The sequence below is a fragment of the Monodelphis domestica genome, chromosome 4 (genome assembly GCF_027887165.1).
Source record: "Monodelphis domestica isolate mMonDom1 chromosome 4, mMonDom1.pri, whole genome shotgun sequence".
NCBI lineage: Eukaryota > Metazoa > Chordata > Mammalia > Didelphimorphia > Didelphidae > Monodelphis > Monodelphis domestica.
In genome coordinates this window covers 395,331,603-395,343,634 of record NC_077230.1, presented here as the reverse complement: position 1 = coordinate 395,343,634, position 12,032 = coordinate 395,331,603, and the positions used below count along the sequence as shown (strand labels likewise).

General features: G+C 41.0%; 1 protein-coding gene and 1 non-coding gene across 3 annotated transcripts in view; both read left to right on the top strand.

Annotated features, from left to right (window-relative positions):
• Nucleotides 1-12,032, top strand: part of KAZN (kazrin, periplakin interacting protein) — a 1,589,619-nt gene that overhangs the window by 988,254 nt on the left and 589,333 nt on the right. The window lies entirely within an intron of this gene.
• LOC130454122 (U6 spliceosomal RNA) lies at nt 1,104-1,206 on the top strand. Its single transcript, XR_008911806.1, has one exon. It is a non-coding gene; the product is annotated as a U6 spliceosomal RNA (small nuclear RNA).

Below are 12,032 nucleotides of genomic sequence, written 5' to 3'. Positions count from 1 at the left end.
TGCAGGTCTGTAGCAGACCAGAGATGAGAAAGGGGGAAGAAGCAGGTTCCCTTTATTGTCACAGGCTGAACCAAAGTATTCAGTTTGGCTTGTATGGTTCTGGTGCCTGTGGAGCCTGAGTTGGCAAAGGGAATAGATTGCATGGTGACTAATGTATTTCACAAACCCATTGGGATTGGCCCTGGCAAAATAGTGAAGCAAGTGACTTTGGTCATTGAGAGGCAGAGCCTACAGGAATAAAGCACTAATAGTGCCCCTGTACTCTACTCTTCATGAATGAATGAATGAGTAGATGGATGACTGGATGAATGGATGAAAGAATAAATGGATGAATGGTTGGATGGGTGGATGAAAATGAATGAATGAATGAATGAAAAAAGAACATATTTATTAAGCACTTCCTATGTTTTCCCAGCACCATTATAAGGGTAAGGGATTCAAATACAAGCAAGTGAGATAGCACCAATTCTTTTTGTTTTTTTAAGAATTGGCTGCACCTTTATTTTTTTTACTTGAAAATTTGTATTTAATTTATTGATTTAGAATATTTTTCCATGGTTACATGATTCATGTTCTTTCCTCTTCTCCCCAACCCTCCTCCCATAGTCAATGAGCAATTCTACTGGGTTTTACATGATCAAGAATTATTTCCATATTATTAATATTTGCATTAGGAGCACCAGCTCTCAAAGAGTTTACATTCCAATAGAAGAAAACAATATAAAAGAGAATGGTGGCCAAGGAAATCAGAGCGGTGAGGGGGGGTGAGTGGAACTGCAGGATGAATGATTGATATATATATTTTCCAGGAGTATTGAGTGATTGCTATTTTCAGAGCTAGAGCTGGAAAGGGTGAAGAACTGGCGAAGGGGTGGAGAAGGGAGACACCCCTGTTGTATTCTGCTCACATCAAAACACTACATTTCAGAAAGGCCATGGATGAGCTGGAGAACATCCATGGAAGGACAATCAGCATGTTAAAGGGTCTTGAGTTCATGTCATATGCACATTGCTTGATGGAAGGGGATGATTACCCTGTTGAAGAGAAGGCTCAGGGGGTTAGGGATTAGATAACTATAAAGTTTTTGAAGAATTGTCATGCTGTGCTCGCTTCAGCAGCACATATACTAAAATTGGAATGATAGAATATTAGCATGGCCTCTGCACAAGGATGACATGCAAATCTGTGAAGTGTTCCCAAAAAACTAATAATTATCATGCAAAAAAAGCTATTAGCCTTTTTCTGCTTAGCTCCAGAAAGAAGAAATGGATAGACGTTCCAGAGAAATATATTTAGGTTTGCTATAAAGGGAAATTGTCCTACCTAAAGAAAACGGGAAGTTGTGGATATTCTCCCTCATCAGAGGTCTTCATAAAAGGCTGGATGGCCTTTGGTCAAATATATCAATAAAAGAATTCTTTTTTCTGCTGTTGGTTGGTTGGTTTAGATTGCCACCAAGACCAACTCTTCAATTCTAGGATTCTTTGGACTGAGAATGTACTGGGCAAGTGGGAGTAGTGGAGTGAGAAGAATGAGAAGATTTCTCTGCTTGAATCTCAGCTCTGCTGACTCCTTTCTGTGTGACCTTGGGACAATTTCTCAATTTCGTCAGTGTCTCCTAAAAGGGCCAGGATGATCTAGATGCTCATAGAGTCAGAGAGTGACAGCTGAAAAGGATCCATTAAGCCCAAACTCCCTCATCTGATATATTAAGGAAATAGCCCCAGAGAGGTGAAAGTGCTTCCCAAAATAAAACAGGTAATGATCCTCAGAGGTGCGATTTGAACCCAGATCTTCTAGTTCCAAGACCAATGTTCTTTCTATTCTACCACTAATCTCCAGGGTCCCTTCTAGTTTTAAATTCTAAAACCTCAAGACTGCTTTCTGAATCTTTTGCCTGGATGACCTGCCCCCTCCTGTGTTCTCCTTCCTTCTTTCCATTCAAATCTCCCCATGGAAAAAGAAGTCACTTACACCTTAGTATGAATTTAGATCAATGGGTGACCCTTCTTCCTTTTCACTTGAAGCTTTCCCTCTTTAATTAATATCTATAAACTGCCTTGTAGGAGAGAGAATTTCTCTAATCTCCAAGTATGTTGTAACTCTAAAATATTTCTTTGGAGATTTTGGTAGAGAATTCTGCTCCAAATCTCAACATTACTATGACCGATGTAAGTCAGATAGCCCAGATCACTGAACATCCACCTTTTGGGGAAAAAATAATTGGAGTATAACATGGAACGTAGGAGGGGAGGGATGCCACCATCTAGTTCCCAGCTTGAGGAATCCAGATTGTATGTGGTCACACCTCAGATGCACCACCAGGCCCTGTGTAAGGAAGAAGGCTCAGATTCGAGCTGGCTTATGGAAGGGGTAGAAATTTGAAAGCCTTTGCCTTTCTCTTCCAACAAGGCATTTAGGGCCAGAACAGTGAGCAGGGTTTGCCTGTCTGCAGTTTAGTGCAGAACTAAGTTTGTCTGTTGTCTTTAAATATCCTGAGGCCAGGACTCACACAACCCAGCACCCTAGACTGTGCCATGTGCTGCCCAGGAGGCATTTAATAAATAGTGTTTGGATGGGGTGCAATGAGTTTGGCTCAGGAGAAATGGCACATTTTCACAGTTCCCTGTCAAAGCAAAGTATCATCTCCAAGCTGTTATGTTTTTAAAAAAAAGAAAGTTAAATGCACCACATATGGGAACCGTCACAGATGTAGTCTGATGTCTTCAAAGACTTTCCAAACCAGTTTGATCTACTTTCCCCTAAAGTAGTCAGCATCAGGTATCTTATTTTATGTCACGGGGGCTCATAAAGTTCTTTTTGGGGGTTGAGGGTCAATGGAACCAGGTTTGAAATGTACTTTGCGCATCTCCTTCCCTGCACTTTAGGACATACTGCAGATCTTCCATGAATCCTTTCTGTTGAAAGAAGCAAAGCCTTCATAAGAGGCACTGTGGTACAGCGAGAAAGAAGGGCATTATGTTTGATGTCAAATGACCTGGTTTCAGATCTTGATACTGTCACTTCTTTTTTGTGACTTGGAGAAAATGACTTAATTCCTCGAGGTCTGTAAAATTAGAGAGGTGGAATGAATAACTTTGAAGGTTCTAAATCTACCATCCTATGAGCCTTGAAAGCAAATAATCACCAATTCAAGGCCTTCAAAGGTAAGTTCAAATCAATTCTCCACCATTGCTCTCTTGTGTCTTCACTTTAGCTAAACTTTATCGTATATATTGTCTGCCCTAGTTAGAATGTAAGCTTCTTGAGAGCAGGGACTGTTGGGATTTTTCCATTTTAATCCCTAGCTATTAGCACAGTGTGTGGCATAGTGATTTTTGTTGTTTTTACTTATGTCTAACTCTCTGCGACCTCACTCAAGTTTTTTTTATAAAGATACTAGAATGGTTTTCCATTTCCTTCTCCAGCTCATTTTACAGATGAGGAAACTGAGGCAAACAGGGTTAAGTGACTTGCCCAGAGTCACATAGTGAGTAGGTGTCTGAGGCCAGATTTGAACTCATAAAGATGAGTCTTCTTGACTTGAAGCCCAATGCTCTATCCACTGCACCACTAGCTGCTTAGTAAGTGATTAATAAATGTTTTTTCATTTATTAATCCTTTTATTCAATTCAGTAGATTTCAAATATTTTGTACAGGTCAAACATTGAGCTCTAGATCGGAGTAAAATTTCAAGCATCTCTGTTCTAAGCAAAACTTTCCCATCAGCCCTTCAACCCAGGCATCTTGGGTCATGATGCTCTCTGCCAGGGTGACTAATAGCATTGTTCCTGAAATGATCCTAACCAGGCACTTTGCATAGAGGAGCCCTCGTGGGTCTTCCCCACTTCCATTAATAATTCCCAGGAGGTATGAGTGTGCTGAGAGGGGAATGGTCCCTAGAGGCTAGGATAGGAGCCCTGTCCAAAGTGCTGTGTGTCTATGGGGGCTCACACTTGAACTAGTCCACTGCAATAAAGATGATCCCTCCTGAAATGGAGCATCTGGACTAATGTTTCAAATCCCACCCCAACTCCTCCTGGTCCTCAGTTGACAAAGTGGATGACTGCTCAATATGCTTTCTCTCTTTTTCCAAAAATTGGAACACTTTAACCATAAAGAGAGCCTCCTCCAGCAGAAGGCTGGATGCGTGTTCCTCCTAGACAAGGATTGTTGACAATAACTCACATCTCTGTTGCATCTTATGACCTCCAAAGCATTTTTCCTTATAAGCATACTATAAAATTGAGAAGCAAAATGTGTGGTTATCGCCATTTTATGGCTAAGAAACTGATGCAAAGACACAAAGTATTTATAATACATACATACATATGTAATAATGGGCAGAGACAGGACTTGAACTCAATTCTTCTAACTCAAAACCCATTCTTGGGAGCAGCTGGGTGGCTCACTGGATAGAGAGCCAGGCCTGGAGACAGGAAGTCCTGGGATCAAATATGACTTCAGATACTTCCCGTGTGACCCTGGACAAGTCACTTAACCCCCATTGCCTAGCCTGTACTGTACTCTTCTGCATTGGAACCAATATGCAGTATCAATTCTAACATGGAAGGTAAGGGGTTTAAAAAAAAATCTTGCCACGTTGCCTGTCCTCTATGATACTGGATAGATTGGTCATAGATGCAAGGAGAAGCCCATTGGCTCTCAGAGAGCTGAGGTCTGTTTGGTTTCCACTCACACCACAATCATCCTCATCTGGATCTCAAGACTGCTCCCTGGAGTGTTGTAATGGCCGTCACATTAGTCACCCTTCCTTCAGTTTCTCTCCATTTTTTTTCTAATTAAAAAAAATTTTTTTTTCTAATTCTAATTGGGTCACTCCCAGGGACAGGAAGATTCAGTGGCTCCCTATCACCTCAAAGATATTGTGTAAATATGTCTGTTTGACTTTTACTAGGCTCCAGTCTATATCTCCAGGCCAATTACACATTACTCACCCTCACAAACTCATCATCTGAATCTCACCATAAATCTCACTGGCTCTGAGTTAGAGAATTTGCGTTCAAATCCAGCCTCCATCCTTACTACCTTTCAAGTCACTTAACCCTGGGTTTCAGTTTCCTCATCTGTAAAATGAAGGGGTTGTACTGTAAAGTTCCTTCTACTTCAGTATCTCTGATCCTCTGACATCCCATCTCCTGCCCGTGTGCCTTTGAATGGTCTGTCCTCCATGCCTGAAATGTTCTCCTTCCTTATCTGTCCCTCTTGGAAACCCTGGCTCCCTTCAACACTCAGCTTCAGTCTCTGTTCCTACAAGAAACCTTCTTTTAATTCCCACATTCTTAACTCCACTGTTGTTGTGATTCAGTCATTTCAGTCATCCCCAATTTGGGGTTTTCTTGGCAAAGGTACTGCAATGGCTTTCCATTTCTTTCTCCAGCTCATTTTACAGATGAGGAAACTGAGGCAAAAAGAGTGAAGTGACCTGTCCAGCATCACACAACTAGTTGGACATTTCCTTCTCTAGCTCATTTTAGATGAGGAAACTGAGGAAAAAAGAGTGAAGTGACTTTCCCAGCATCACACAACTAGTTGGACATTTCCTTCTCCAGCTCATTTTACAGATTAGGAAACCGAGGAAAAAAGAGTGAAGTGACTTTCCCAGCATCACACAACTAGTTGGCCATTTCCTTCTCCAGCTCATTTTACAGATGAGGAAACTGAGGCAAAGAGGGTGAAGTGACTTGCCCAGGATCACAGAGCTGGTAGCTTTAGCTGAGGCTAGATTTAAACTCAGGAGATGAATCTTCATGATTCCAGGTCCAGTACTCTATCCACTGTGCTGCTAGCTGCCACCCCTTGCCCATTCCTTTGCATACACTTATTTATCTGTGTGCTTATTTCTCCCAGTAAAAGGTCAGCTCCTTGAGGACGGAGACTGTTTTTGCCTTTGTGTGTCTAGCACAGTACCTGGCACATAACTGTTACTTAATAAGTGCGTATAGTGCTAAATTGTATCATACTGAATTACTGTTGAATTGAACTGAACTCAGTAAAGGGTAGCAGCTACTAAAGTGTCCCACTCCAAACCACAATGCTGTGATCTCTTTCTGGCCCTGATCCCTCCAGGAAAGCTGACTAACAGCATTCTTGGGAGGGGGACTTTGCCGCTGTTTTCTGTGGATGATTCTAGCATGTTAGTCTATGGTGGATGATTTCCTTCCCCTCACCCCATTCAGTTACATCCTGTTTATATAGGCCAGGACCTGCTCCCTTTGTTAGCTATCTTGCCTTTCCTAAGCCGTGGATGGGAAGGCAGCTTGGCGCTTTTTGATGGTCTTCTAGATTGGACTTTTGGAAGTGCCATCAAGACTAGGAAGGATGTCCCCAGCCCAGGAATGTGAGCAATGTTTCCTAGGAGATATTCCCTCTCTCCCAGCAGCCATCACCTTGGTCTTAAGACTGACCCACATGTGGAATGTGAGAGTCATCACTGTTTTCATTGTTTCCTTTTTCTTGCCCCTTCCAAAAAGAAGTTAATTTCTGCTTGGTGGACTCTGAAAATAAAAATTCAGTCTATAAGCATCGACATATTTTATAACCTACTGGGCAGTCAAATTGTGGTGTTAGGTAAATAGACAGACAGAAAGATAGGCAGAAAGATGATAGATAGATAGATAGATAGATAGATAGATAGATAGATAGATAGATGAAAAGAAAGAGAGAAAGAAAGAAAAAGAAAAGAGAGGAAGGAAGGGAGGGAGGAAAGGAGGAAGGAAGAAAGAAAGGAAGGACTAGAGGGAAGAAGAAAGGAAGAGAGGGAGGAAGGGAGGAAGGATGGAAGGAAGGAAGGAAGGAAGGAAGGAAGGAAGGAAGGATATAAAGCATTGTAAAGATTAAAATTTAGGGGAGACTGAGGAATCCATTTTTACAGCATGCACAATATATTTACCAAAAGGTAAATTCTGACTTGGGGAAAAAAGACTGGCATTTGGGGCTCAAGAGATGCCTCATTCCAAAAATGGTCCTTAAACTAAACCTTGAAACAAAATGGAAGGAGCAACTAGGTAGCAGTGTAGATAGAGCACTAGTCATGGAGTTGGAAGGGCCTGGGTTCAAATTTGGCCTCAAATAATTCTTAGCTGTGTGATACTGAGCAAGCCACTTAATCTCAATTGCCTCTTCAGTCTTAGAACTGATACTAAAGCAGAAGGTAAGGGTTTTTGGAAGGAAGGAAGGAAAGAAGGAAGGAAGGAAGGAAGGAAGGAAGGAAGGAAGGAAGGAAGGAAGGAAGGAAGGAAGGAAGGAAGGAAGGAAGGAAATTTATAGAATTAGGCAATTAAAGTCCAAAGATATTGTCAACCAATCAGGCAACACACATTTATTAAGCACTTAAATATGTAAGACACTGCACTAAGAACTGGGATACAAAAAAAGACAAAAACCTAGTTCATGTCCTGGTCAGCTATCAAAATGTCATAATGCATGCATAAAAGCTATACAGTATAAGTGGAAGGCAATCTCAAAAAGGAGGCAATAGGAGGGCAGCAGGATGGCTCACTGGATAGAGCCAGTCCTAGAGATGGGAAGTCCTGAGTTCAAATATGACCTCAAACACTTCCTAGCTGTGTGACCCTGGACAAGTCACTTGACCTCCATTGCCTAGCCCTTACCACTCTTCTGCCTTGGAACCAATATACAGTATTGATTCTAAGATGGAAGGTAAGGGTTTAAAAAATTTTTAAAGGAGGCCATGGTGAAGTGGCTTACCCAAGGTGACATATGAGTCAAGAGTAGAGTTAGAATTTAAACCTAGGTTTTCTGTCTCCAAACCCAGAATGCCTTCGCCTAATTCAAACTCCAATTTCACTGCCCGAGGAGCCCTAAAGTACATAGGCTATGACTGTTTCTCCACCATCCACCAAAAAGAAATTAACTGTCTAAGAAGGGAATATAGTCAAAATGCAAGGACAGGTCTATGGGCCCCACGTATGGGTCCACATATAGTGAGGGCACTGTCCTCTTATCTCTTCTCCCCTCCCCTTCTCCAAGGTATTCCTGCCAAGAAGGGAAGCAGAGAACTGGGACCAGAGACCACTCTGTTCTCCTCAGAGAGAGAGTATACAAGATAACAAGTATATTCACATAGCACTTTAAACATGTATAAAGAAAAAAATTGAGATAATGTTATTTTATTTGATCCTCACAACAATCCTTTGGGGTAGATAGAATTATTCCCATTTTACAAATGAAGAAACTGAGGCAGAAAGAAGTCAAATGACTTGTCCAAGGAAGATAGAATTATCCCATTTTATAGATGAAGAAATGACTTGTCCAAGATCACATAGGTAATAAGTGTCTTAAGCAGGTTCAAAGTCAAGACTTCATGCCTCCCAGGCCAGTGCTCTATCGTCTGTGTCACCTAGCTTCCTAGTCCCTGAACACTCTAAGTCCAGGGAGACACTGCAAAATGAGGGCTTTGGCCCAGCTGGCCCCTAAGGTTCTCTCCAGCTCCATCTCTATGAAACTGAAAAGGATTTGGAGCTTTGGTCAATGCCTTGATCCATGCCAAGTTCAGAAGACTAATATTGAAGCAGATACGCCTCCTGCTTCCTGGCGTGGTGGGCTGCAGCTATGGGGCAATGCCTACATAATATCTGACAATGAAAACAAAAAGCTCAATAAAACGTTTTAAAAGATATCCATCTGTGTTATGGCTAATATGTGCCTTGGTTGACATCCCTATTCCCAACCTCCTGGAGGTTCTTGGTTATTTGTTTGTTTTTGTTTTTAAGAAAGGGCTGCTTTCCTTATTAGGACAGCTCAAATAGCAAAAGCCCTTTAAAACTGAAAAAAAAAAGGGAGTTAGGCCTTAACAAATAAGTCCCTCTCCTCCACCCCACCCCCCAGGCTATTTTGAAACAACATTCTTTTGATGAGCCAAGAAGGACCCTTAAATTCTTTTAAGAGAAAAAAAATGACCAATAACAAAACTCAACATGGACACAGTACACTAATTTTCACATTGTCGATAGACTTTATAGCCATGCTTTGTCAACATTTTATAACAACATTTTACAACATTTATAGCAAGGCACGCATTCCTTTTTGTTCCAGTGAGGCACCATCTGCCAAGATGGGGCATCTTTGGGCAGAAAGCATGGTATCAGGGGGTCCCTCCCCAAGAAAATGGAGCTGACAAGTCTAACGGGTGGCCTGCCTTCCCACCCTGCAACCAGGAGGTGGATTGGCAGCTCTAAACTCCTAGGACATTAAAAGTTACTGATTTATTCATGCATTCAATAAAAATTTATTGGGTGCTTACTATGTGCAAGGTACTGTAGCAGATACAAAGAGATGTAAAACAATGCCTTACAAGGTAGGTGAAATAGAACCTCTGGGAGCCTAGAGTGAGAACAAGCCTCCTTTTGTATACTTACACACACACACACACACACACACACACACACACACACACACACACACACACACACACCAGATCATTTCTAATATGTACTTAAAAGGTGATGGACAATCAGAAGTAAAATGCATTTTATTTTTTATTCTTTTGAGGAGAGAGAGGAAATCATCATTTAAGTTTCTCACTTTGCTTTTAAAATTAAGAATAGAGAACATAAAACTATTCTACAAAATCAAGCAAATGATGATATAATAGCTATTAAAGAAGAAGACATGAGACCAAGAGGACATGGGAAAAGAGGGAGAAGGATGAGGAATGAGGGACAGAAAGGGAGAGGGAGCAACATTGACATCAAGGCAGAAAGAAAATTGTGAGAGAAGCAGAGCTTTCTGCTATCTGGAAACAGGTTCCTAATTTCTACAAGAGGGATGAGGGAGACAAGGACTACTGTTTTTTGTATCATCCATATTTCAAATGCACAAATACTGCATTGGAAATACATTTAATTCCCATGCAAACTGAAAATGCAAGCATCCTTCGAATCTGTGCTTTATTTTCTTTTTGGAAGGTGTTTGACATTTGCTTTTACTTTACAAAAATGCACACCTTAATATGATAGTTTCTATACCAGACATAAATACTCAATAGGTTTCATATTTTCAAGTATTCTATTTCAACAGAAAGACAGTACATTTAATCTCAAATTGGAAGACAATAATCGCTAGCACCATGCCCTAAAAAACAGAAAATGCCACGATTCATTTTCTACATGAGCATGTGCTGCCTTCATTTTGTAACATACCCATTTTGGACCTTTAGGAGAGGGTCATTAAGCTTCAAAAAGTCACTTTGCCTTTCTACATCTATAAGCATAAATGGGTCCATTTACACTGTCTCTGCAACACTGATGAAACAGCTTGGAATGATGTTAAAAAAACACTGGACCGAGCATCAGGAAGCCTAGGTTCAAGTTCCAATTCTGCCACTAACTTGTTTATAGAAGATGTTTATCCTTTAAGCCTCAACTTCTTCATGTATCAAATGACACAGTTAGACCAGGTGATCTATAAGGTACCTTCAAGCTATTAAAAAATAACTATCCCATTCTATTAGGTTCTGTTTTTATTCCATTCAATCCTATCTTATTCTATCCTATCTCAATCCTTCCCATCCATCCTATCTTATACCATCCCATCCTATCCCAAACCATTCCATTCTATCCCATATCATCCTATCCTGTCCTATTCCTTCCTATCATACTCCATCCTATCCTATACTCTCCTATCCCATTCTATCCTATCCCATCCATCCTCTTCTGTCCTATTACATACCATCCTATCTCATCCCATCCCATCCCCTCTTATCCTGTTCTTTCATATCCTATTCTATCCCATTCCATCCTATCCTTTCAGTTCCTATTCTATCCCATCCCATCATAAACTATTCTGCCCCATTCCATTCCATCCCATCCTATCCTATCCCATATCATCCTATCCTGTCCTATTCCTTCCTATCACACTCCATCCTATCCAATCCTTTCCTATCCCATTCTATCCTATCCCATCCATCCTCTCCTGTCCTATTACATACCATCCTATCTCATCCCATCCCATTCCCTCCTATCCTGTCCTTTCATATCCTATTCTATCCCATCCCATCCTATCCCTTCAGTTCCTGTTCTATTCTATCCCATCTATTCCATCATATTCTATCCCATTCCATCCTATCCCTTCAGTTTCTATCCCATCCCATCATATTCTATCCCAACCCATCATAAATTATTCTGCCCCATTCCATTCCATCCCATCCTATCCTATCCCATATCATCCTATCCTGTCCTATTCCTTCCTATCATACTCCATCCTATCCAATCCTTTCCTATCCCATTCTATCCTATCCCATCCATCCTCTCCTGTCCTATTACATACCATCCTATCTCATCCCATCCCATCCCCTCCTATCCTGTCCTTTCATATCCTATTCTATCCCATCTATTCCATCATATTCTATCCCATTCCATCCTATCCCTTCAGTTTCTATCCCATCCCATCATATTCTATCCCAACCCATCATAAATTATTCTGCCCCATTCCATTCCATCCCATCCTATCCTACCATGTTCTCCTTTTCTGCTCTGCTCTTCTTTGTACTATCCTGTCCCAAATCTAGTCTGTTCTGTTCCTTTCTATTATGAGCTAAACCCAACACTGGAGGTTTTCCAAATCAGCCCGAAGTGTCAAATGAGATAATACATGCAAAGTTCTTTATAAACTCTACAGTGCCTAGAATGGTACAGCATTTGATAGGCATTTTCTTTGAGCAAACTGAAATGAACTGTGGCAAGCAGGCGAAGATGGAAAAACAAGGTGACAAAGGGTTTATAGTGGCTTCTAAAGATAGCTGTGTGACCTTAGGCAATTCATTTAACCTCTCTGAATCTATAAATCCCCAACTCTAAAAAGTGAGTGGGTTAGGCTTAATGAGTTCTAAGGTTTCTCTAGTTCTAACATTCTAAATCCCAGACTCATGGCCACATGTTGTTAGGGATAATCAACGTTGACTGGAGCTCTTCAATCAATATGGAGCTAAAATTATGTCTGAGAGCTAGCTCAGAAGAGGTGTGAATTGAGTGCACCCCCTATTTAATGA